The sequence below is a fragment of the Procambarus clarkii genome, chromosome 42, assembly GCF_040958095.1.
Source record: "Procambarus clarkii isolate CNS0578487 chromosome 42, FALCON_Pclarkii_2.0, whole genome shotgun sequence".
NCBI classification, from domain to species: domain Eukaryota; kingdom Metazoa; phylum Arthropoda; class Malacostraca; order Decapoda; family Cambaridae; genus Procambarus; species Procambarus clarkii.
Window position 1 is genome coordinate 27,394,528 of NC_091191.1, and position 21,890 is coordinate 27,416,417.

Consider the following 21,890-nt stretch of genomic DNA (forward strand, 5'->3'; position numbering starts at 1 on the left):
GAGAGAGAGTGAGAGAGAGAGTGAGAGAGAGCGAGAGAGAGAGAGAGAGAGAGAGAGAGAGGAGAGAGAGAGAGAGAGAGAGAGAGAGAGAGAGAGAGAGAGAGAGAGAGAGAGAGAGAGAGAGAGAGAGAGAGAGAGAGAGAGAGAGAGCAAAGCATCGCAGTCTGTAATTAACACTAGTAAAAAACACATATAACATTTTTCATTTACGTATTCAATTAGCTAAAAATACAATCATAATCCATCATTTCTCGAGAGTACGGAAACCATATTTCAGGAATTTGACGAGCAACTTCAACTTCAGGAATTGTTGTTGGTTTTGTTATTGCATTGATCAAAATTGAAATTAATAATCTGTTGTTAGTTTCTTCATTCATCATCAGGCACGCTCCAGTCAGACACTATTTAGACGGACGCGCGCAACAGCGTACGCGCTCAGATACACACTCTTGAACTGTTTGGTATAGGGACGACCCCGCTTCTTGCAGGGCTAAGTTCGATACCCAAATGACCCAAATGATAGGACTCCGTTCCTGCAACCCCTCCCCCCTATCCCAGCCACTATTCTGTTCTTGTATCCCTTCCATGAGCTATACACTTATACTAACGTTGCCCTCTCCCATAATCTTCTTCAGGGAATAGACTTTGAGTTGTCTATTCATAGTTCTTTCTAATAATGATTATTAGTATACTATTTTATTAATTTAATATCGATATTTTCCCAACATGTAGTAAAATAATTATGGATCTAGTTGTTACTGCAATGCTCAAAGTTAGAAGAAGCGGAACTAGGGAATATAAGTGGGAACTAGAAATACAGACGTCAGTAATAACATTTTCAGTGTTTGACCTGAAAACAAATGAAGTTAATTTTAAATAAACACTAATCACATCAACAACAACAACATGAACTATAACAACCGCATGAACAACGACAACAGTATGAACAATAACAACCAGATGAACAACGACAACAGTATGAACAATAACAACCAGATGAACAACGACAACAGCATGAACAATAACAGCAGCACGAACAATAACAGCAGCACGAACAATAACAACAGCACGAACAATAACAACAGCACGAACAATAACAGCAGCACGAACAATAACAGCAGCACGAACAATAACAGCAGCACGAACAATAACAACAGCACGAACAATAACAACAGCATGAACAAAAACATGAGCATTGTTTTTATCAACATTATAGTAGTAGTAGTAGTAGGCATCCTTCAGTCTCGGGAGACTATGGAGTTGCGCCCTGGTTCCAGGGCGCAAAGCCTGGGTAGGTAGATATGGAAGAGAAGCTGTCACCCATGCAGCAGGTCCCCCCCTCTCCACGTTGCTAAAATTATCCAATAGAAAGGCAAATGCCAATACACATGGTTCCAGCAACGTCGCAGGAGCTGCCAGAACGAGGTCGACGTCATCAACGAACTGCCTTAGGGGCTCCAACTCCGGATTTTTCCTCGAGGTTGACTCTTGAAGCCTTTCCCAAAAAAGTGGTATGGCCGCAAGGCAGCGGAGGTTTAAAATCAGGGTTTTCCTTCCCAGGCTATCGAGTCCCATCTACCTGGAGCAGCTGGTTTTAAGGCGACAGAGGCACGCCTTCGCCCCTTCTCCTGTCCGTAAAAGCTGTTCCGCCCGACTTAAAGACTAAGCCACCCGTGCAGGCCAGGAGTTGGACTTGGTTGTCAGAGGCTATTTGAGACGCATGCCGTATAGGAGCATTTTATAGGTCATGGGAGCTCGTCCCCCATTACCACCCCCTGGCTATGACAACCCCTTGGAACCATTATCAACATTAACATCAACAATAACAACATCAACAATAACAACATCAACAATAACAACATCAACAATAACAACATCAACAATATTAACATCAACAATATTAACATCAACAATATTAACATCAACAATATTAACATCAACAATATTAACATCAACAATATCAACATCAACAATAACAACATCAACAATAACAACATCAACAATAACAACATCAACAATATTAACATCAACAATATTAACATCAACAATATTAACATCAACAATATTAACATCAACAATATTAACATCAACAATATCAACATCAACAATAACAACATCAACAATATCAACATCAACAATAACAACATCAACAATCACAACATCAACAACAACAGCGCCAACCGTCGCATCCTTCAGATCATCTCAGTACACAAATTATACCCCATTAATTATTGCCTAATTGGCCGCAATCAACCAATCAAAATTTCGTGTGATCTCCTGATGTGTTCTGATACCTTCCCTGTTCCGTATGCATGAAATTCACGTTTTCTCACAGTAGTCAATTCCCGACAGCAATTTCCGACACCAAATACGCATATATCAATTTAGGTGACAATCACCCACACAAACTGGGCCCAGTAGGTCTGTCTGTTACCATTTCTTATATATCTAATGGAACTGCAACCTGAAAGCAATCATCCTACTTTAACTCATCTAATGCCTGACTCCAGGGAACTCATTGATGTGATGAGCTAATTATACGGTTCCATTCAGAAAAACGGTGGGATTACTCAGAAGGGTACAGGAGGGGACAGGTTTCCTTTTCCGTTTACAGGATAGGATTTCTTCGTTCCTATAGCTCCTATTAAGCCACATCCTGCTAGTTTTCTCTGAGGCATGACTTCCTAATCGTTTTGTAGCCAGGTTCTAAATTGTTGCTGAGTAACGCGTATTACAGAGGGTGCCATGTATTACTGATGAGGCCACGTATTACTGAGGGTGCCACGTATTACTGAGGGTACCACGTATTACTGAGGGTGCCATGTATTACTTAGTGTCATTTATTCCTGAGGGTGTCACGTATTACTTAGGGTTCCAGGTATTACTGAGGGTGCCACGTATTACTGAGAGTGCCACGTATTACTGAGAGTGCCACGTATTACTGAGGGTGCCATGTATTACCGAGGGTGCCACGTATTACTGAGGGTGCCACGTATTACTGAGGGTGCCAGGTATTACTGAGGGTGTCACGTATTACTGAGGATGCCAGGTATTACTGAGGGTGTCACGTATTACTGAGGGTGCCACGTATTACTGAGGGTGTCACGTATTACTGAGGGTGTCACGTATTACTGAGGGTGCCATGTATTACCGAGGGTGCCACACATTACTGAGGGTGTCACGTATTACTGAGGGTGCCACATATTACTGAGGGTGCCATGTATTACCGAGGGTGCCACACATTACTGAGGGTGTCACGTATTACTGAGGGTGCCAGATATTACTGAGGGTGCCACGTATTACTGTAGAGTGCCACGTATTACTTAGGGTGCCATGTATTACCGAGGGTGCCACGTATTACTGAGGGTGCCACGTATTACTGAGGGTGCCAGGTATTACTGAGTGGGCCACTAACGGACCACCACTAACCCAGCCAACCAGCAGCCTGACCCCCACCAGCCAGCCGTCACAACCGCAGCAGCAACAACACTGTTCCCAATTTACCGCCTAAAGGCAGGCGGCGCGTCGGAACTCCCCACACAACTTGCGGAACTGTGTTCGGATACGTCCAGGACTCAAACATGTTATTTATTAGCTCTTCCTCGCTGTCGCTGGGCCTCACGAGGAGCAGGAGGATTGGAAAAAAGTAAATGAATAGAGAACAATAAGGGTTGTTCCTCAAGGTAAATCTTCTTAGCGTTGCTTTCAGGAATAATTTTTAAGAATGAGTAGCCAGAAAGCTTATGCAGTTGGGCATTCCCAGGCTCGTGCGTCCCCACCATCCCGTCTCTGCGTCTTCGTCTTCCCTGGAATCAGGAGATCGACGCCAGGCGCTCTTTGGCGCGGCGCCTGTGTTTATATTTTTGTCTCTCATGTGATCACACCTTGAAGACTGGAGGGATCAGTCGCACAACACGACTGTATAAGGCGGAGAGAGAGAGAGCGAGAGAGAGAGAGAGAGAGAGAGAGAGAGAGAGAGAGAGAGAGAGAGAGAGAGAGAGAGAGAGAGAGAGAGAGAGAGAGAGAGAGAGAGAGAGAGAGAGAGAGAGAGAGAGAGAGAGAGAGAGACAGAGAGAGAGAGAGAGAGAGAGAGAGAGAGAGAGAGAGAGAGAGAGAGAGAGAGAGAGAGCGAGAGAGAGAGAGAGAGAGAGAGAGAGAGAGAGAGAGAGAGAGAGAGAGAGAGAGAGAGAGAGAGAGAGAGAGAGAGAGAGACAGAGAGAGAGAGAGAGAGAGAGAGAGAGAGAGAGAGAGAGAGAGAGAGAGAGAGAGAGAGAGAGAGAGAGGGAGAGAGAGAGAGAGCGAGAGAGAGAGGGAGAGAGAGAGAGAGCGAGAGAGAGAGAGAGAGCGAGAGAGAGAGAGAGCGAGAGAGCGAGAGAGAGAGAGAGAGAGAGAGAGAGAGAGAGAGAGAGGGAGGAAAATTCAAAACAAGAGAGGTTACGGGATTATCTGGTGGGAGAACAAGCCGCCTCTGCAGGTGCTCGCAGGAGGAGCTAGGGGGTTTGAGCCATTCAACAGTCTCTCCCAAGCCACCACTCAACAGTCTCTCTCATGCCTTCCACTCAACAGTCTCTCCCAAGCCACCACTCAACAGACTCTCTCATGCCTCCACTCAAAAGACTCTCCCAAGCCACCACTCAACAGTCTCTCCCAAGCCACCACTCAACAGACTCTCCCAAGCCACCACTCAACAGTCTCTCCCAAGCCACCACTCAACAGTCTCTCCCAAGCCACCACTCAACAGTCTCTCCCAAGCCACCACTCATCAGACTCTCCCAAGCCACCACTCAACAGTCTCCCCCAAGCAATCACCCAACAGTCTCCTCCAAGCCACCAGTCAACAGTCTGCCCCGAGCCACCACCCAACAGTCTCCACAAAGCCATAAGTCAAATTTTTCCCCAAGCTACCACCAAACAGTCCCCCCCAAGCCACCACCCAACAGTCTTCCCAAAGCCACCACCCAATAGTCTCCACAAAGCCACCACCCAACAGTCTCCCAAAGCCACCACCCAACAGTCTCCACAAAGCCACCATTCAAATTTCTCCCCCAAGCCAACAACCACCAGTCTCCCCCAAACCACCAGTCAAATGTCTCTCCCAAGCCACCACCCAACAGTCTCCCCAAAGCCACCACCCAACAGTCTCCCCAAAGCCACCAGTCAAATTTCTCCCCCAAGCCAGCAACCAACAGTCTCCCACAAATCACCACCCAACAGTCTCCTCCAAGCCACCACCCATCAGTCTCCCCAAAGCAACCAGTCAAATGTCTTCCCCGAGCCACCAACCAACAGTCTCCCACAAACCACCACCCAACAGTCTCCCCAAAGCCACCACCCAACAGTCTCCCCAAAGCCACCACCCAACAGTCTCCCCCAAGACACCAGTCAAATTCCTCCCCCAAGCCACCAACCAACAATCTCCCCCAAGCCACCTGACAACAGTCTCCCCCAAGCCACCAGTCAAATATCTCCCCCAAACCACCACCAAACAATCTCCCCCAAGCCAGCAACCAACAGTCTCCCCCAAGCAACCAGTCAAATGTCTCCCCCGAGCCACCAACCAACAGTCTCCCACAAACCACCACCCAACAGTCTCCCCCAAGCCACCATCCAACAGCCTCCCTAAAGCCACCACCCAACAGTCTCCCCCAAGCCACCACTCAACAGTCTCCCCCAAGCCACCAATCAACAGTCTCCCCCAAACAACCACTCAACAGGTCTCCCCCAAGCCACCACTCAACTGTCTCCTCCAAGCCACCAATCAACAGTCTCCTCCAAACCACCACTCAACAGTCTCCCCCAAGCCACCACTCAACCGTCTCTCCCAAGCCACCACTCAACAGTCTCTCCCAAACCACCACTCAACAGTCTCCCCCAAGCCACCACCCAACAGTCTCCTCCAAGCCACCACCCAACAGTCTCCCCCAAGCCACCACCCAACAGTCTCCCCCAAAGTCCACCACCAAACAGTCTCCCCCAAGCCACCACTCAGCAGTCTCCTCCAAGCCACCACTCAATAGTCTCCCCTAAGCCACCACTCAACAGTCTCCCCACAAACCACCACCCAACAGTCTCTTCCAAGCCACCATCCAACAGCCTCCCTAAAGCCACCACCCAACAGTCTCCCCCAAGCCACCACTCAACAGTCTCCCCCAAGCCACCAATCAACAGTCTCCCCCAAACAACCACTCAACAGTCTCCCCCAAGCCACCACCCAACAGTCTCCCCCCAAGTCATCACCCAATAGTCTCTTCCAAGCCACCATTCAACAGTCTCTTCCGAGCCACCACTCAACAGTCTCCCCCAAGCCACCAATCAACAGTCTCCCCCCAGCCACCACTCAACAGTCTCCCCCAAGCCACCAATCAACAGTCTCCCCCAAGCCACCACCCAACAGTCTCCCCCCAAGTCATCACCCAACAGTCTCTTCCAAAGCCACCACCCAACAGTCTCCCTCAAGCCACCACCGAACAGTCTCCCCCAAAGCCACCACTCAACAGTCTCCCCCTAGCCACCACCCAACAGTCTCCCCCAAGTCACCATCCAACAGTCTCCCCCAAAGCCACCACCCAACAGTCTCCCCCTAGCCACCACCCAACAATCTCCCCCAAGCCACCACCCAACAGTCTCCCCCAAAGCCACCACCCAACAGTCTCCCCCTTAGCCACCACCCAACAGTCTCCCCCAAAGCCACCACCCAACAGTCTCCCTCAAGCCACCACCGAACAGTCTCCCCCAAAGCCACCACCCAACAGTCTCCCCCAAGCCACCACCCAACAGTCTCCCCCAAAGCCACCACCCAACAGTCTCCCCCTAGCCACCACCCAACAGTCTCCCCCAAGTCTTCACCCAACAGGCTCCCCCAAGCCACCACCCAACAGTCTCCCTCAAGCCACCACCGAACAGTCTCCCCCAAAGCCACCACCGAACAGTCTCCCCCAAAGCCACCACCCAACAGTCTCCCTCAAGCCACCACCGAACAGTCTCCCCCAAAGCCACCACCCAACAGTCTCCCCCAAGCCACCACCACCCAACAGTCTCCCCCAAGTCATCACCCAACAGTCTCTTCCAAGCCACCACCCAACAGTCTCCCCCAAGTCTTCACCCAACAGTCTCCCCCAAAGCCACCACCCAACAGTCTCCCCCAAGCCACCACCCAACAGTCTCCCCCAAGCTACCACCCAACAGTCGCCCCCAAGTCATCACCCAACAGTCTCTTCCAAGCCACCACCCAACAGTCTCCCCCAAGCCACCACCCAACAGTCTCCGCCAAGCCACCACTCAATAGTCTCCACCAAGCCACCACTCAACAGTCTCTCCCAAGTCACCACTCAACAGTCTCCCCCAAGCCACCACTCAACAGTCTCCCTCAAGTCACCACCCAACAGTCTCCCCCAAGCCACCACCCAACAGTCTCCCTCAAGTCACCACTCAACAGTCTCCCCCAAGCCACCACCCAACAGTCTCCCCCAAGCCACCACCCAACAGTCTCCCCCAAGCCACCACCCAACAGTCTCCCCCAAGCCAACACTCAACAGTCTCCCCCAAGCCACCACCCAACAGTCTCCCCCCAAGTCTATCAAGCACCCCAACAGTCTCTTCCAAGCCACCACCCAACAGTCTCCCCCAAGTCACCACCCAACAGTCTCCCTCAAGTCACCACCCAACAGTCTCCCCCAAGCTAACACCCAACAGGCTCCCCCAAGCCACCACTCAACAGTCTCCCCCAAGCCACCAATCAACAGTCTCCCCCAAGCCACCACTCAACAGTCTCCCCCAAGCCAACACTCAACAGTCTCCCCCAAGCCACCACCCAACAGTCTCCCCCAAGTCATCACCCAACAGTCTCTTCCAAGCCACCACCCAACAGTCTCCCCCAAGCCACCACCCAACAATCTCCGCCAAGCCACCACTCAATAGTCTCCACCAAGCCACCACTCAACAGTCTCTCCCAAGTCACCACTCAACAGTCTCCCCCAAGCCACCACTCAACAGTCTCCCCAAAGCCACCAATCAACAGTCTCCCCCAAGCCACCAATCAACAGTCTCCCCCAAGCCACCACTCAACAGTCTCCCTCCAATCCACCAATCAACAGTCTCCCCCAAGCCACCAAGCAACAGTCTCCCCCTAGCCACCAATCAACAGTCTCCCCCAAGCCACCAATCAACAGTCTCCCCCAAGTCACCATTCAACAGTCTCCCTCAAGCCACCAATCAACAGTCTCCCCCAAGCCACCATTCAACAGTCTCTCCCAAGGCACCAATCAACAATCTCCCCCAAGCCACCAATCAACAGTCTCCATCATCAAGTCACCACTCAACAGTCTCCACCAAGCCACCACTCAACAGTCTCCCCCAAGCCACCAATCAACAGTCTCCCCCAAGCCACCAATCAACAGTCTCCCCCAAGCCACCACTCAACAGTCTCCCCCAATCCACCAATCAACAGTCTCCCCCTAGCCACCAATCAACAGTCTCCCCCAAGCCACCAATCAACAGTCTCCCCCAAGTCACCATTCAACAGTCTCCCTCAAGCCACCAATCAACAGTCTCCCCCAAGCCACCATTCAACAGTCTCTCCCAAGCCACCAATCAACAATCTCCCCCAAGCCACCAATCAACAGTCTCCATCATCAAGTCACCACTCAACAGTCTCCACCAAGCCACCACTCAACAGTCTCTCCCAAGTCACCACTCAACAGTCTCCCCCAAGCCACCACTCAACAGTCTCCCCCAAGCCACCAATCAACAGTCTCCCCCAAGCCACCAATCAACAGTCTCCCCCAAGTCACCACTCAACAGTCTCCACCAAGCCACCACTCAACAGTCTCTCCCAAGTCACCACTCAACAGTCTCCCCCAAGCCACCACTCAACAGTCTCCCCCAAGCCACCACTCAACAGTCTCCACCAAGCCACCACTCAACAGTCTCCCCCAAGCCACCACTCAACAGTCTCCACCAAGCCACCACTCAACAGTCTCCACCAAGCCACCACTCAACAGTCTCCATCATCAAGTCACCACTCAACAGTCTCCCCCAAGCCACCACCCAACAGTCTCCACCAAGCCACCAATCAACAGTCTCCCCCAAACCACCACTAAACAGTTACATCATGACGTGTTCGAAACGTCTTGAATAAATATATGAGAATATCGGGAGTTATGAAGGTAGTGACGCTGCTGCTGCCGCCTGTTGCTGTCCTCTTCTACAACAGCTGCCGTCTACCACCACTCTTCATCACTAGCACCATACTGCTGCTCTCTGCTGCCACTACTTGTATCTCTTATCTCTGCTACCACTACTTGTATCTCTTACCTCTGCTGCCACTACTTGTATCTCTTACCTCTGCTACCACTACTTATATCTCTTACCTCTGCTACCACTACTTGTATCTCTTACCTCTGCTACCACTACTTGTATCTCTTACCTCTGCTGCCACTACTTGTATCTCTTACCTCTGCTGCCACTACTTGTATCTCTTACCTCTGCTGCCACTACTTGTATCTCTTACCTCTGCTACCACTACTTGTATCTCTTACCTCTGCTACCACTACTTGTATCTCTTACCTCTGCTGCCACTACTTGTATCTCTTACCTCTGCTGCCACTACTTGTATCTCTTACCTCTGCTGCCACTACTTGTATCTCTTACCTCTGCTAGCCACTACTTGTATCTCTTACCTCTGCTACCACTACTTGTATCTCTTATCCTCTGCTACCACTACTTGTATCTCTTACCTCTGCTGCCACTACTTGTATCTCTTACCTCTGCTGCCACTACTTGTATCTCTTACCTCTGCTGCCACTACTTGTATCTCTTACCTCTGCTGCCACTACTTGTATCTCTTACCTCTGCTACCACTACTTGTATCTCTTACCTCTGCTACCACTACTTGTATCTCTTACCTCTGCTGCCACTACTTGTATCTCTTACCTCTGCTACCACTACTTGTATCTCTTACCTCTGCTACCACTACTTGTATCTCTTACCTCTGCTGCCACTACTTGTATCTCTTACCTCTGCTATCACTACTTGTATCTCTTACCTCTGCTGCCACTACTTGTATCTCTTACCTCTGCTGCCACTACTTGTATCTCTTACCTCTGCTACCACTACTTGTATCTCTTACCTCTGCTGCCACTACTTGTATCTCTTACCTCTGCTACCACTACTTGTATCTCTTACCTCTGCTACCACTACTTGTATCTCTTACCTCTGCTGCCACTACTTGTATCTCTTATCTCTGCTACCACTACTTGTATCTCTTACCTCTGCTCTTACCTGCTCTTACTGATATTACTATTACTGCTGCTACTACTAATAATTTAATAGGAGTAAAGAACCTAATCTCGGTTAAAAAAGTTCACTAATTTCTTTACTCGTTCGTTTTCTCGCATGTTATTTCGTTTCCTTTTCCTTTTTGGCATCTTTCTTCCCTTTTTTTCACCTCCTCATCTTCCCTCCTGATGGCTGTGCTTCAGCCTAAATGGTCTTCAAGCAGAACGAATATAATTACCTGCCTGAATGTCCCCTACTCGTGTACCTGTCTGGCGTAACGAGATCATCCAGCGAAGAGCGAGAGAGAGAGAGAGAGGTGAGGTGCTCGCTAATGGGCTGTTCGTTCGTTGCTTTTCTGTTCTCTCTCTCTCTCTCTCTGGCCAATCACTTGGGCTGGACGGTAGAGCGACGGTCTCGCTTCACGCAGGTCGGCGTTCAATCCCCGACCGTCCATATGGTTGGGCACCGTTCCTTCCCCCCGTCCCATCTCAAATCCTTATCCTGACCGCTTCTTATTAAAGGCTTATATTGTGTGTGCCATCTTTCCGACGCAAGTGAATAAACATTATCCAAATCAAGTCGATTCATCGATTTGATTATTTATAATAGTTTAACATTTTTGCATTCAGGGACAAGCGTAAATCCTGAGCCTTGGCAGCTATTCATCAGGCCCTTACGGATCTACGCTTGTCCCTGAATGCAAAAATGTTAAACTATTATAAATAATCAAATCGATGAATCGACTTGATTTAGATAATGTTTATTCACTTGCGTCGGAAAGATGGCACACACAATATAAGCCTTTAATTAGAAGCGGTCAAGATAAGGATTTGAGATGGGACGGGGGGAAGGAACGGTGCCCAGGAAAATGCCCATTCATGCTGTCCCGGCCCACAAGATATATTCACCAATAACAAGCTTTGATCAAGCCATCTTTGTCTTCTGGACAGCCTTACAGGCAATTCATCTATGCGAGGCTCATCTTCCCTCTCCTTCAGATGTGAAGATCTTTACGTATAAGACATCTTTCAATCAGTCCCTGAGTTTCTAAGGCCTTTCTAGGTAGGTAGATAGTCAGCCAGCCAGTCAGTCAGCCAGCCAGCCAGCCAGCCAGTCAGTCAGGCAGCCAGCCAGCCAGTCATTCAGCCAGCCCGTCACCCAGTCAGCCAGCCAGCCAGCCAGTCACCCAGTCAGCCAGCTAGTCAGCCAGCCTGCCAGCCAATCAGCCAGCCAGCCAGCCAGTCAGCCAGCCTATCAGCCAGCCATCCAGCCTGCCAGCCAGTCAGTCAACCAGCCAGCCTGCCAGCCAGCCAGTCAGTCAGCCAGCCAGCCTGCCATCAAGCCAGCCATCCAGCCAACCATTCAGCCAGCCATCAATCCATCCATCCAGCCAGCAAGTCAGTCAGTCAGCCAGCCAGTCAGTCAGCCAGTCAGCCAGCCAGTCAGCCAGGCAGCCAGCAAGCCAGCCAGTCAGCCAGCCAGCCAGTCAGCCAGCCAGTCAACCAACCAGCCAGCCAATCTACACATAGAGCCAGCCGCCGTGGCTCTCCTCGGGAGAACACCGCAGCAAGTCTGCCATCTTAGAGTCGTTGGTGTGGGAGTAGCCTGCCGCTCCTGGCAGATTGTGTGGTCTGTGCTTGTGTGGAAGGGAGGCGCTGGCTGACAGTAACATAGTGACGGGATAAGACAGCGTGAGAGGGGAGGACGGGGAGGGGAAAGAACGGTTCTGAACGCAAGATTGACAGAGAATCAGAAAGAATGTTTTTCCCAAGTCTTCATTCCCTCTCATGCCAAGATTTAAGGTTGTTATATTCATAGATCCAACTATTGGATAGTTTTGTTGTAGTTTACTAACTAAGGTTGTGGTGTTTGAGCTTCAGCTCACGGATGGTGTGTTTGGTCCCAAAACATTTGGGTTTTGTTGTGTCTGACTTTATGTAATTCATTTCACTTCTTCATTGCCTCTGCGGCTATATTCTGAGTGATGGCCATGTAGATCATTTTGGATAGCTTGTTGATTATCCAGACTCTCATCCACCTTATATGCACCTTTCTCGCTTCATCTCCCCTCCATATCTAGCGCTGCACTTGCTGAGTTTGGTCTGACTTACGTGGTATGATGTTCTGAAGGCCTTCTTATCAATAATTATGAAGGCAGTTCTCACATACGTTAATCTTGCATATACTTTTGATGTTACACGTTTAATGTGCGCTACAGGCTATGGTTACGTGTGATGCTCACCTTTCAGGTGAGTACTCACCTAGCTGTACTTACCTAGTTGTGCTTGTGGGGGTTGAGCTATGGCTCTTTGGTTCCGCCTCTCAATCGTCAATTTACTGGTGTACAGATTCCTGAGCTTCTAAAGCTCCATCATATCCACCTTTGAAACTGTGTATGGAGTCTGCCTCCATCACATCACCTTCTAGTGCATTCCATTTACTAACTACTCTGACAATAAAAAAGTTCTTTCTAACGTCTCTGTGGCTCATTTGGGTACTCAGCTTCCACCTGTGTCCCTTTTGCGTGTATCGTGTTATATAATCCATCCTTGACTACCCTGTCAATTTCCCTGTGAATTTTGTGTGTGGTGATCATGTCTCCCTAGGCTCTACTGTCTTTCAACGACGTGAGGTGCATTTCATGCAGTCTTTCCACGTAACTCATGCCTCTTAGTCCTGAGATTAGCCTAGTGGCATACCTCTGAGCTTTTTCCAGCTTCGTCATGTGCTTGACAAGGTACGGGCTCCATGCTGTGGCCACGTACTCCAAAATTGGTCTTATATACGTGGTATACAAGATCGGGAAGATTCCTTAAACAGGTTTCTGAAGGCAGTTCTGGTGTTAGCCAGCCTCGCATACGCCACCAATGATATTCTTTTTATGTGGCCTTCAGGTGACAGGTTTGGCTTATCAACTCCTAAATCTTTCTCTCTCTCCGTTTCGTGAAGGACTTCATCTACAATTCGGTATCCCGTGTCTGGCCTTCTATTTCCTCAACCTAGTTTCAATACCTTACATTTACTTGGATTAAACCTTAGTAGCAATTTGTTGGACCAATCCTTTAGCTCGTCTAGGTCATCTTGTAGCCTCATACTGTCTTTCACTGTCTTAATCCTCCTCATAAGTTTTGCATCTTCAGCAAACATTGAGAGGAACGAGTCTATTCCCTCTGGGAGATCATTTACATATTTCAGAAACAGTATGGGTCCAAGGACTGATCCCTGTGGAACTCCACTGGTGACGCCTTACCACTCCGAGACCTCACCCCTCACAGTGTTTGGTCGCCATATTACGAGGGGTAGAGAAAGGAGAACATTTGGAGGGAGGAGTAATACGTCCTCCCACGACGAAGGTCAGTGGATGACTGAGGGGGGAGGGTTAGCCACCGGCTGGCGGCGGGGCCAGCAGCATGTCTGGACATGTTCCCACAGTGGACCTCGCCCAAGATAGAGGAAGTACCGTCGTGGCGACGTGTTAGAGTTTAAGGAGATGTCAGATGGAATTTTATTTTCTGTGGATACATTTAATTATATTTTAGTATGGAAACTATTTTTATTGGCATGGCAATGGAATTGCAGGTTTGCTTAGGGGAGGAGTTGATGGAAGAACTTCGAGGCCAGGGAAGGAGTTAATGGAGGAAACTTCGAGGCTGGAGAAGTGTATGCTGAAATCTGTGGGAGATCAGAACTCCATAGTGAGGAGTTGACCTGAAGCAGTGTAAAGGAGCAGTGAAGAGGAGTTTCACGTGTTACCGTGGAATCAGTGGTGAAGCATCACTGGCGTTTGAAGAGGACTTCGTTGTGCAACAGTTTGGGAAAACTGCAGAAGTGCCCTTGTTAAATATTTTGGAGGACCTAGATATATATATGGTAGTGAACCTCCAGGAGGAGAGCAGAGGTTTATGGTGGGTACTCAGGAATGTATAAGGGAAGTGCTTGAATGTTTATTGGCGTGTAGGACGCAGTGTAAGGTGAGAGATTGACTTGCTTCTTGTGTCGGTGAATATTTATGCAGATGTTTCTGGTGTTTCAGCCACAGGCTGAGTTTATATAGTTTTAGGGCTGAGTGTATAACATTGTTATGACGAGGTTTCACCTCCCCCCCCCCCCCTACACTTAGTGAAGGAGTAGTAAGTGGTAAGCCAAGAGTTGGGCAGTCACTTGATATGGATGGTTGGTGAAGCCAGGATTGGGTATTGAATTGCTACCGGGCTGTAACACCTTAAAGTGTTGTATGATACTATTTTAATGTTTTATGTCACGTATTGTATTTGTTTTTCGATTATTAAATGTGTATTGTTAGCTGGCGTTTGCTCATGTCCTGGTGAGGATTCCCCAAAAGCAGGAGAGAGAAAGGATCACAGCTGCGGATAGGGTGGCAGGGAGTACTAATTCGAAAAAGGGGTATTTAGATCATACAAAACAATGAGAGAGTGGGGAGTCACGGCGGCTCAAGTAGGGTGCGTTACACTGGACAACGAGGCCACGTGTTGGAGCCACACCCCTTAATATGTGATGATGAACCCCTCTCCAAGAACAAGAGGCGTACAGGGTGATCTCCTGAGAAAATTTCAAGCACTCCAGTGTTCATTGTTGGTCAACCAACGGTAACGGGAGAGTGGCTGCCGAGGTCGGTTGTCTGTTCAAGCAGAGAATGGTTGGAAGACGTTGTCCGCCTGTACGCAAGTAACAGTCTGGTGCAGCAACCAGAGCTCTCTTTGGAGGTTTAAGTTCCATAAGCCCCCCAACTCCCTCAGGCCAGAACAACACACGCACACACACACGTACACACACACAAGGATGGTGTGTGTGTGAAGAGAAGGATGGGCGGACTGCATTTTTTTGGACTGTCGGAAAGCCTTTGACAGAGTACCCCATAAAAGGTTGATGCATAAGCTGGAGAAACAGGCAGGAGTAACAGGTAAGGCGCTCCAGAGGATAAGGGAGTACCTAAGTAATAGGAAGCAGAGAGTTACAGTGAGGGGTGAGAGCCTAGATTGGCGTAAAGACACCAGTGGAGTCCCACAGCGCTCTGTACTCGGACCTATCCTGTTTCTGAGATCATGTAAATGATCTCCCAGAGGGTATAAACTCATTCCTCTCAATCTTTACTGGCGACGCCAAAATAATGAGGAAGATTAAGACAGAGGAGGACAGCTTGAGGCTTCAAGAAGACCTGGACAAGCTGCAGGAATGGTCGAACAAATGGTTGTTAGAGTTTAACCTAAACAAACGTAATGTAATGAAGATAGGGGTAGGAAGCAGGAGATCAGATACAAGGTATCATTTGGGAGATGAAATACTTCAAGAGTCAGAGAGAGAGAGAGAAAGACCTGGGGGTTGATATCATGCCAGACCTGTCCCCTGAAGCTCATATCAAGAAGATAACATCAGCAGCATATGTCAGGTCGGCTAACATAAGAACGGCCTTTAGAAACTTGTGTAAGGAATCTTTCAGAACATTAAATACCACATACGTCAGACGAATCCTGGAGTATGCGGCTCCAGGATGGAGTCCATATCTAGTCAAGCATAAGACTAAACTGGAAAAGGTTCAAAGGTTTGCCACCAGACCTAGTACCCGAGCTGATAGGTATGAGCTACGAGGAGAGACTACGGGAATTAAACCTCACTTCGCTGGAAGACAGAAGAGTTAGGGGGGACATGATCACCACATTCAAGATTCTCAAGGGAATCGACAGGGTAGATAAAGAGAGGCTATTTAACACAAGGGGCACACGCACTAGGGGACACAGGTGGAAACTGAGTGCCCATATGAGCCACAGAGATATTAGAAAGAACTTTTTTAGTGTCAGAGTGGTTGACAAATGGAATGCATTAGGAAGTGATGTGGTGGAGGCTGACTCCATACACAGTTTCAAGTGTAGATATGATAGAGCCCAATAGGCTCAGGAACCTATACACCTGTTGATTGACGGTTCAAAGGCGGGACCAAAGAGCTAGAGCTCAACCCCCGCAAGCACAACTAGGTGAGTACACACACACACACACACATACATAGATGCACACACACACACACACACACACACACACACACACACACACACACACACACACAAAACATGATTAAAGAGATCCTTAAAGAGGTAAGGATGGAGGGAGCTGAGCAAAATGTTGAAAAGGTTTTCAGGCTTGGAAAGTACAACAAGGACAGAGACCGAATGATAAAGTTTGTTTTCATGAGCGAAATCGCGAAAGAGGAACTGTTAGCAAGGAAGTGCTGTCTAGCAGGTGTAGAGAAGTTCAAAAAAATATTCCTGCAGAGGGATATGACAAGGGAAGAGAGAATACGGACAGCAGACGCGAGGAAGGAGTGCAGGGAGAGAGAGAAGGAAATCAGAGTACCACAACCCAGAACCCTACAATCCCAGAGGGAAGTGGAGAACCCTCCTCAAACAGTGCAATAGCCACAAGGATTGGGGCACCACCCCCACATTCTACCCAACAGACACCCAACATGCCCCATTCCCCTGTCAGCCCCCCACTAAGTACCCACCTAGGGCACCCTCCCCCACCCCCGCCCCTCCTCCCACTCACCCCCCTTCTCCCCCTCACCCCTCTCCCCAGGACCTCCCTTCTCCCCCATCAACCATGCCCTCCCTTCTCCCACATGCCTTCCCGTCTCTCCCACCCTCATGCCCTCCCTTCCCCCCCTCCCCCCTAAGCCCCCCACTATCCCCCACCCCACCTAAGTCTTCCCCTCTCCCCCACTCCCCTAAACCATCACCTCTTCCTCACCCACCTCAGCCCTCCCTTTTCCCCCACGCCCCCCCAAGCCCTCCACCCTTTTCTCTCCCCCCAAGCCCCCCCATCTCCCCTATCCCCCACAGTCCTCTCCTCCCCCCATGCTTCCCCAACCCTCCCTCTCTTACCCACCCCCTGTACCCTCCCCCTCTTACCCACCCCCTGTACCTCCCCCTCTTACCCACCCCCTGTACCCTCCCCCTCTTACCCACCCCCTGTACCCTCCACCTCTTACCCACCCCCTGTACCCTCACCCTCTCCCCAACCACCCCAAGCCCTTCCTCCTCCACCAATCTCCCCGTGCCAGGTCCCCCCAGCTCCCACTCACCACAGATCCCAAAAGTCCCCCCCAGAAAAGAAGCAGAAAAGAGTCAGTTTCAGGGTGATGTACTCGAACATAGATGGGATCACAAACAAGACAAGTGAACTAAGGGAAAGAGCACAAGAAGTTAACCCAGATGTAATCGGACTCACTGAAAGAAAACTCTCTGGAATCATAACGAATGCCGTGTTTCCCCAGGAGTACACAGTAATAAGGAAAGAGAGTGAAGGTAGAGGAGGAGGCGGAGTGGCCCTACTCATGAGAAGGGAATGGAGTTTTAAGGAGATGGCCATCCCGGGCTGTGAGGAGTTCAGAGACTACATAGCAGGCACCATGACAATGGGAGGACCAAGAATAGTAGCAGCAGTAATATACAACCCTCCACCAAATGACAGTAGACCCAGTCAAGAGTATGAAAACAACAACACGGCAGTTAACACTATAATTGAGAGGGCAGCCTCTGCTGCCTGTAGAAATAGATCCCACCTGCTCATCATGGGCGACTTCAATCACGGAAAGATTGACTGGGAGAACAAGGAACCGCATGGAGGCGAGGATACGTGGAGAGCCAAACTATTGGAGGTGGTGACAAGCAACTTTTTAACTCAGCATGTCGGAGAACCCACAAGGATGAGAGGCAATGACAAACCAGCGAGACTCGACCTAGTCTTCACTCTGAACGACTCCGACATAAGAGAAATCGGTTTTGAGGACCCAGTAGGAATGAGCGACCACAGTGTACTGGTGTTTGAGTACTTGATTGAAGAAGGGTTATTGAATTCGAGGAGGGATACCGAAACCAAAAGGTTAGCATACCGAAAGGGGAACTATGAGGGGATAAGAAAATTCCTAACAGATATAGCATGGGAAACAGAGCTCAGGGGAAAGACGGCCCAAGATATGATGGATTACATCACACAGAAGTGCAAGGACGCAGCAAACAAGTTTGTCCCAGTCCAAAAGGAAAACAGAGAAATGAACATGAGAAACCCATGGTTTAATCAGAGATGTAGGCTAGCTAATCAGCAAATTAAAAGGGCATGGAGAAACTATAGGAATAACAGGACTCTGGAGAGCAGAGAAAGATACCAGAAGGCCAGGAATGAATACGTCAGGATGAGAAGAGAGGCAGAAAGACAATACGAGAATGACATCGCAAGCAAGGCAAAGACTCAGCCTAAATTGTTGCATAGCCACATTAGGAGAAAAACAACAGTAAAGGAACAGGTTATGAGATTAAGGATAGGGGCGGAAGGATTCACTACAAATGACAAGGAAGTGTGTGAGGAATTGAATAAGAAATTCCAGGAGGTCTTCACCTTAGAGCAAAGAGAAATTCCAGAGGTAAGTGAGGGAATAGCTAACCAGGACTAGAGTTGGACGTGACGAAGGCTATAGGCCCAGATGGAATCTCCCCTTGGGTTCTAAAGGTAGGAGCAAGAGAACTGTGCCTACCACTCTCCATAGTGTATAACAAATCACCGACAACAGGGGAACTGCCAGATATTTGGAAAGCAGCTAACGTAGTCCCAATATACAAGAAAGGGGATAGACAGGAGGCACTGAACTACAGGCCAGTGTCCCTAACCTGCATACCATGCAAGCTGATGGAGAAGATTGTGCGAAAAAAACTAGGGAGTCGGTCGGGAGCGAAGGAACTTTGTAACACAGCATCAACATGGGTTCAGGGATGGCAGGTCCTGCCTCACAGGGTTACTTGAATTCTACGACCAGGCAACAAAAATAAGGCAAGAAAGAGAAGGGTGGGCAGACTGCATATTTTTGGATTGTCAGAAAGCCTTTGATACAGTGCCACACAAGAGTCTAGTGCGAAAGTTGGAGATGCAGGCTGGAGTGAAAGGGAAGGTACTCCGGTGGATAGAGGAGTACCTAAGCAACAGGAGACAACGAGTCTGTGTGAGGGGTGAGGTCTCATATTGGCGAGACGTCACAAATGGAGTCCCGCAGGGGTCAGTCCTTGGACCTATACTGTTTCTGGTATATGTAAATGATCTCCCAGAGGGTATAGATTCGTTCCTCTCAATGTTTGCCGACGATGCAAAAATTATGAGGAGGATTGAAACAGAGGATGATAGTAGGATGCTACAAGATGACCTGGATAGACTGAGTGAATGGTCCAACAAATGGCTGTTGAAGTTCAACCCGAGTAAATGCAAAGTAATGAAACTAGGCAGTGGAAACGGGAGGCCAGGCACAGGATACAGAATAGGAGATGAAGTACTTAAGTGAAACAGACAGAGAGAAAGATCTAGGAGTTGATATCACACCAAACCTGTCTCCTGAAGCCCACATAAAGAGAATAACGTCTGCGGCATATGCGAGGCTGGCTAACATCAGAACGGCGTTCAGGAACCTGCGTAAGGAATCATTCAGAATCTTGTACGCCACATATGTAAGACCAATCCTGGAGTATGCGGCCCCAGCATGGAGTCCGTACCTTGTCAAGCACAAGACGAAGCTGGAAAAAGTTCAAAGGTATGCTACTAGACTAGTCCCAGAACTAAGAGGCATGAGTTATGAGGAAAGGCTGCGGGAAATGCACCTTACGACACTGGAAGACAGAAGAGTAAGGGGGGACATGATCACAACCAACAAAATCCTCAGGGGAATCGACCGGGTAAACAAGGATGAACTATTCAATACTAGTGGGTGGCGAACAAGGGGACACAGGTGGAAGCTGAGTACCCAAATGAGCCACAGAGACGTTAGAAAGAACTTCTTCAGTGTCAGAGTAGTTAGTAAATGGAATGCACTAGGAAGTGATGTGGTGGAGGCTGACTCCATACACAGTTTCAAATGTAGATATGATAGAGCCCAGTAGGCTCAGGAATCTGTACACAAGTTGATTGACGGTTGAGAGGCGGGACCAAAGAGCCAGAGCTCAACCCCCGCAAGCACAATTAGGTGTGTACAATTAGGTGAGTACACACACACACACACACACACACACACACACACACACACACACACACACACACACACACACACACACACACACACACACACACACACACACACACACACACACACACACACACACACACACACACACACACACACACACACACACACACACACACACACACACACACACACACACACACACACACACATATAAACACACAGACACCAGCCTGTTTTTCTAATTTGAATACAAGTCGGTTATGAGGAACTGTGTCAAAAGCTCTTTGGTAATCCTGGCAAACGCAGTCAACCCACACCTATCTTTCCCGTTTGATTGTTGTCATTGTGTCGTAGAACTCTAGTAAGTTAGTCAAGTAATATTTTCCTTTTGATGAAACTATGTTGATGCTTGGAACAATATGTCTATGAGTCTTTCCACTACTATAATTCATGCTGGAGTGAGGGAGGGGGAATGTGGAGTGAGGGAGGGGGAATGTAGAGTGAGGGAGGAGGAGTATGGAGTGAGGGAGGGGGAATGTGGAGTGAGGGAGGGGGAATGTGGAGTGAGGGAGGGGGATGTGTGGAGTGAGGGAGGGGGAATGTGGAGAGAGGGAGGGGGAATGTGGAGTGAGGGAGGGGGATGTGTGGAGTGAGGGAGGGGGAATGTGGAGTGAGGGAGGGGGAATGTGGAGTGAGGGAGGGGGAATGTGGAGTGAGGGAGGGGGATGTGTGGAGTGAGGGAGGGGGAATGTGGAGTGAGGGAGGGGGATGTGTGGAGTGAGGGAGGGGGAATGTGGAGTGAGGGAGGGGGAATGTGGAGTGAGGGAGGGGGAATGTGGAGTGAGGGAGGGGGAATGTGGAGTGAGGGAGGGGGAATGTGGAGTGAGGGAGGGGGATGTGTGGAGTGAGGGAGGGGGAATGTGGAGTGAGGGAGGGGGAATGTGGAGTGAGGGAGGGGGATGTGTGGAGTGAGGGAGGGGGAATGTGGAGTGAGGGAGGGGGAATGTGGAGTGAGGGAGGGGGAATGTGTGGAGTGAGGGAGGGGGAATGTGGAGTGAGGGATTGGGAATGTGGAGTGAGGGAGGGGGAATGTGGAGTGAGGGAGGGGGATGTGTGGAGTGAGGGAGGGGGATGTGTGGAGTGAGGGAGGGGGAATGTGGAGTGAGGGAGGGGGATGTGTGGAGTGAGGGAGGGGGATGTGTGGAGTGAGGGAGGGGGAATGTGGAGTGAGGGAGGGGGAATGTGGAGTGAGGGAGGGGGAATGTGGAGTGAGGGAGGGGGATGTGTGGAGTGAGGGAGGGGGAATGTGGAGTGAGGGAGGGGGAATGTGGAGTGAGGGAGGGGGAATGTGGAGTGAGGGAGGGGGAATGTGGAGTGAGGGAGGGGGAATGTGGAGTGAGGGAGGGGGAATGTGGAGTGAAGGAGGGGGAATGTGGAGTGAGGGAGGGGGAATGTGGAGTGAAGGAGGGGGAAGTGTGATGGGAGGGGGAATATAATACAGTTCCATGGACCGCCTAGTCCCGTTATCTGTCACTCGATTTCATGTTGTTTATTTGTGTTTGAAGGAAAGGGAGGGTGGAGGGAAGGGAAGGGAGGGTGGAGG